The 6010-nt window shown below is 46.8% G+C and overlaps 1 pseudogene across 1 annotated transcript; it reads left to right on the plus strand.

The window, feature by feature from the left end:
* Positions 1-272: 272 nt before the first annotated feature.
* On the plus strand, positions 273-1521 carry LOC308240641 (histone deacetylase 3-like; annotated as a pseudogene). Its single transcript has one exon. The product of its transcript is annotated as a histone deacetylase 3-like (transcript).
* The last annotated feature ends 4489 nt before the right edge of the window (positions 1522-6010 follow it).

Genomic DNA, 6010 nt, shown 5'->3' on the forward strand with positions numbered 1-6010 from the left:
CTACTCATTCTACTTTAAATTGCTCTTAGCTCCCATTGTCCTTTTGTTGAGTTGGCCTCCCACAAAGCCAAATCTGATTCTGCATTAGCCTGGTGAATTCCACTAGCTCCACCCTGATGACTCCCTGGGACCCCACCCTATCCAACTTGCACATGGCCCAAGGCTCTCTTGGCACCAACCATCCCGGGCCTGAGTTGCATTCTTTAAACATTCCAAAAGGGGCTGGCAGCTGGGCGGGTAGCTGAGCTGCGGGGCCTGGTCCCGCAGGCACCATGGCAAAAACCGTGGCCTAATTCTACAACCCCAATGTGGGCAACTTCCACTATGGGGCTGGGCACCCTATGAAGCCTCACCGCTTGGCACTGACCCATCATCTGGTCCTGCACTACGGGCTCTGTAAGAAGATAATCATCTTCAAGCCATACTAGGCCTCCCAACATGACATGTGCTGCTTCCACTCTGAGGACTACATTGACTTCCTACAGAGAGTCAGCCCCACCAATATGCAAAGCTTTACCAAGAGCCTTAATGCCTTCAACGTGGGCGGTGACTGCCCAGTGTTTCCCAGGCTTTTTGAGTTTTATTCCCGTTACACAGGCACATCTCTGCAAGGAGCAACCCAGCTGAAAAACAAAATTTGTGATATTGCCATTAACTGGGCTGGAGGTCTGCACCATGCCAAGAAGTTTGAGGTCTCTGGCTTCTGCTATGTCAATGACATTGTGATTGGCATCCTGGAGCTGCTCAAGTACCACCCTCAGGTGCTCTACATTGATATTGACATCCACCATGGTGATGGGGTTCAGGAAGCCTTCTACGTCACTGACCGGGTCATGACAGTGTCCTTCCACAAGTATGGAAACTACTTCTTCCTGAGAACAGGTGACATGTATGAAGTTGGAGCAGAAGGAGGCCACTACTACTGTCTCAATGTGCCCCTGTGGGATGGCATTGATGACCAGAGTTATAAGCGAACTTCTACCCACGCACGTGCATTGTTTTCCAGCATGGAGCTGACTCTCTGGGCTGTGATAAATTGGGCTGCTTTAACCTCAGCATTCGAGGACATGGGGAATGCGTTAATCATGTTAAGAGCATCAATACTCCTCTACTGGTGCTAGGTGGTGATAGTTATACTGTCCGAAATGTTGCCCAGTGCTGGAGACATCACTGCTGGTGGAAGAGGCCATTAGTGAGGAGCTTCCCTAGAGTGAATACTTTGAGTACTTTGCCCCAAACTTCACGCTCCATCCAGATGTCAGCATCTGCATCAAGAATTAGAACTCACGCCAGTATCTGGACCAGATCCACTAGACAATATTTGAAAATCTGAAGTTGCTGAACCATGGGCCTAGTGTCCAGATTCATGGTGTGCCCACAGACCTCCTGACCTATGACAGGACTGATGAGGCTTATGCACAGGAGAGAGGTCCTGAGGAGAACTACAGCAGGCCAGAGGCGCCCAGTGAGTTCTATGACAGAGACCATGACAACGACAATGAAAGCGATGTGGAGATTTAAGAGCAGCTGGGCTTGCTGTGGCCCCAAGGAATTCCTTTTTACCTCTTGATTGGGTGGGAGGAAAAAGATGGGGGTCCCCCAGTCCTGGACTGGTTGCCTTCACTGGTTTTACCAATGCTAGGGGACTGTTTGGAAGCCACAACTGGTTCTCAAACCAACTATCTCCTTTCTTCTCCCTCCTAAGTCCTGACAATGATACTTATTTGGGATTAGATGAGACAAGGATAGCTATTTCTAGAACATCTTGGGCAGTGGGCCCTAGATTCAAGTCCCAGCCCTTCTGGCCTCCTTATTCCTTCCCTGCTTCCCTCCAGCTCAGATAATTTTAAGGATAAAGGAGTAATCAAGACTGAGGTTGCCTCTGGCATCCTCCTCTCATGAGTTCTACTGCAAGCCTTGCTTCCAGTGTAGATGAACAGTGAGGGGTTTCAGGGAACCAGAGCTTAACACATTAACCCCAGATGATGGGAATTACATTTTTGAGTTGGGGGATAATGTGAAAATGTCCTGTTCTAACTTTTGGCTTTATGTCCATTTTACCACTGTTTTTATCCAATAAACCAAGTTGGTATTTTTTGTAAAAATTATTTTTTAAAACCTCTCAAGGATGCTTATATGACAACTGCAATTGAAAAATAAATTTAATTTGGAAACAGCCTAAGTGCCCATCAGCAGATGAGTGGATTAAAAAACTGTGGTACAGGGAGAAACCAAGATGGCGGCATAGGTAAGCAACAAAACTACTGCCTCGCACAACAATTTCAAAACTACAACTAAAAGACAGAACGGACACCATCCAGAACCACAGGAAAGCTGGCTGAGTGAAAATTCTACAACTAGAAGGAAAGAGAAAAGCTCACAGAGAATTGGAGGTACGGCAAAGGGTCTTTGTGCACGCAGAGAGGAAGGGAAGCTGAGAGCCTGGCTGACTTTCTCTGGCGGAAGGGGGATGGAAGCCTCCGACCACACTGAACCCCAGTTCTGACTGCACTGAACCCCAGTCCCGGGCGAAACCCCGTGGACCCAGGCTCATACAGGGGGAGTCTGGACTGTCAGTTAGAGAGAAAGGCACCCGGAGACTCGGAGACCCGGGAGAGACCCCGGGGAGCCCTGGCAGGCAGGGTTCTGGAGGCGCACGCGCCAGTGTGCACAAAGGCTGCGGAGGTTGCCACAGGCTTTCCCTAGCAGAAGGGAGTCAGAAGCTCCTGACTGCACTGAGCCCCAGTTCTGACTGCACTGAACTCCAGTTCCAGGCGAGCCCCTGGGGACCCACGCTCTTGTGGGGGGAATCTGGATTCTGGGGCGGAGACTCGGGAGCCAGGGAAGGCAGAGGTCTGCAGGCGCGCACGTGTGCAAGGGCAAGGCTGACTGGAAGCCAAGACTGTCTTCTCTGCCCTGACACTCCACCCCATCCAAGCTGAGCACAGAGGCTATTGCAATTTGGCAAGTCTAATCCTATAAGGCTGTCTCCAGCACCGAACTTCTCCCAGCATAGACACAGCGGATCTTTACAGCCAACTGGCCTGGAGGTCAATTCCTCCCAGTGATACCAACAACAATCAAGACTTAACTACAACAAGGCTGTACACACAGTCCACAAAGGGGTGCACCAAGAGTGTCCACCTCAGGTTAACTGGGGAGGCCGACCCACTGGGCCATATAGGAAACCTAGCACACAAATCTACCCTACCAAATCAGGGAAGCAGTGAAAATGCGGCGTTAAAGAAACAGATCACAAACGAAAGAAATGGAGGAAAACAAACGACTGGATATAGAATTCAAAACCACGGTTATAAGGCTTTTCAAGAATATCCTAGAAAAGGCCGATAAATTTAGCAAGACCCTCGAGGATATGAAAAAGGACCAACTAGAAATTAAACATACACTGACTGAAATAAAAAATATTATGCAGAGACCCAACAGCAGACTAGAGGAACACAAGAATCGAGTAAAAGAATTGAAATACAAAGAAGCAAAAAACACTCAACCGAAAAAGCAAAAAAAAAAAAAAAAAAAAAAGTTGAAGAAAGTGTAAGAAGCCTCTGGGACAACTTCAAGCGTACCAAAATCAGAATTATGGGGGTGCCAGAAGAAGAGAGAGAGCAAGATAATGAAAACCTATTTGAAGAAATAATGACCAAAAACTTCCCCCACCTGGTGAAAGAAATAGACTTACAAGTCCAGGACGCACACAGAACCCCAAACAAAAGGAATCCAAAGAGGAGCACACCAAGACACATCATAATTAAAATGCCAAGGGCAAAAGACAAAGAGAGAATCTTAAAAGCAGCAAGAGAAAAACAGTTAGTTACCTACAAGGGAGCACCCATACGATTGTCAGCTGATTTCTCAACATAAACTATGCAGGCCAGACGGGAGTGGCAAGAAATTTTCAAAGTGATGAATAGCAAGAACCTACAACCAAGATTACTCTACCCAGCAAAGCTATCATTCAGAATTGAAGGGCAGATAAAGAGCTTCACAGATAAGAAAAAGCTAAAGGAGTTCATCACCACCAAACCAGTATTATATGAAATGCTGAAAGGTATTCTTAAAGAAGAGGAAGAAGAAAAAAGTAAAGATAAAAATTATGAACAACAAATACATATCTATCAACAAGTGAACCTAAAAATCAAGTGAATTAAAAACCTGAGGAACAGAATAATCTGGTGAATATAATAGAATCAGGGGCATAGAAAAAGAGTGGACTGATAATTCTGTGGGGGAAAGGGGTATGGGGGGGTTCAGGAAGAGACTGGACAAAAATCATACACCCATGGATGAGGACAGTGGAGGGGAGGTAAGGGCAGAAGGTGGGTGGGAACCGGGTGGAGGGGAGCTATGGGGGGAAAAAGGAGAAACAACTGTAATAATCTGAATAAAGATTTATTTAAAAAAATAAAAAACTGGTACATCTATACAATGGAATACTACGCCGCAGTAAAGAAGAAGGAGTTCTTACCATTTGCAACAGCATGGATGGAACTGGAGAGCATTATGCTAAGTGAAATAAGCCAGGCAGAGAAAGATAAATATCACATGATCTCACTCATTTATGGAATATAATGAACAACATAAACTGATGAACAAAAATAGATCCAGAGACAGAGAAACATCAATCAAACCATTAACCCTCAGAGGGAAGGTAGGGGAGGGTAGGAATAAGGGGGAGAGATCAACCAAAGGACTTGTATGCATGCATATAAGCCTAACCAATGGACACAGACAACAGGGGGGTGAGGGCATGAGGGTGGGGAAGGGGGATAATGGGGGAATAAAGACACATATGTAACACCGTTATCAATAAAGAAATTTTAAAAAATTTAAAAATTATTTTTTTAACTCTTAAGGCATTCCTGTCAAGCCCAGGGGTTGCCAGAGACATGCAGGGAGAAACTGAGTTGTGACTCCAAGGGGAGGCCTAGAGGGACATTCACCACTGTCACTGTGTGAAGCACTCCCCTCATACAGTCAAACATGATTCGGTATGAGCCTGGTGAGCTCCACTATAACAATTCCCTGAGACACCATAATACCCAACATTTGGATAGCCCAGGGCTCTTTTGGCAGCAACTAGCCTAGGCCAGCATGGAGGTCTTTCTTTAAAAACTTGTGAGGGCCTGGCTGGCATGGCTCAGTGGTTGAACGTTGACCAATGAACAGGGAGGTCACAGTTTGATTCCGGTCAGGGCACATGCCTGGATTGTGGGCTTGATCCCCAGCAGCCAATCAATGATTCTCTCTCATCATTGATGTTTCTCTCTCTCCCTCTCCCTTCCTCTCTGAAATCAATAAAAAATATTTTTTAAAGAAAACAAAACTTGTGAGGAATTCCATCAAGCTTGGTGGGTGCCAGACACATACAGGGGGAAACTGAGTTGTGAGGATTCAGGGAGAGGGCTATAGAAACAGCCACCATTGTTCCTGTGCTGAGCCCTCTCACCACACAACCAAATCTGAATCTGCATTAGCCTGCTGAACCCAAGAACCTCCATGTTGAAAACTCCCTGAGACCCCTGTCTTACCACACATGTGCACAGGCACCTGGTGGGTGGTGGGTGACGGTGGTATACCCTGAGACATTTGCTGAGTGGCCTCAGGCCCAGCACTGGCACCAAATATGAATCTGTATTAACCTGGTGAACACCATTTGCCCCACACTGGTGATACCCTGAGACCCTGGTTCAGCCAACTCACATTCTGCCTTACGGTCTTTTAGCAGCTAAGTCTATGGGTAGCTGGCAGAAGTGGCAGGTCTCAGGGTGACTTGGGCCTTTAACTGCCCTGCCCCAGGCCCAGTACTAGTGGAAAGTGTTCTCAGTTCATAGGGGGACTATTTCCATGAGCATCCAAGCCAAACACAGGCAGCTACCATTGATGGATCATGTTGGAGCTCCTAACAAGTGGTCTTGGGCCAGTCAAAGGCAGTGTCTGATATGGATTTTCACCAGAGTATTTCCCAAGAGACCCCAGAACCAACACACCCACT

Source organism: Plecotus auritus (genome assembly GCF_963455305.1).
Source record: "Plecotus auritus genome assembly, chromosome: X".
Taxonomy (NCBI): Eukaryota; Metazoa; Chordata; class Mammalia; order Chiroptera; family Vespertilionidae; genus Plecotus; species Plecotus auritus.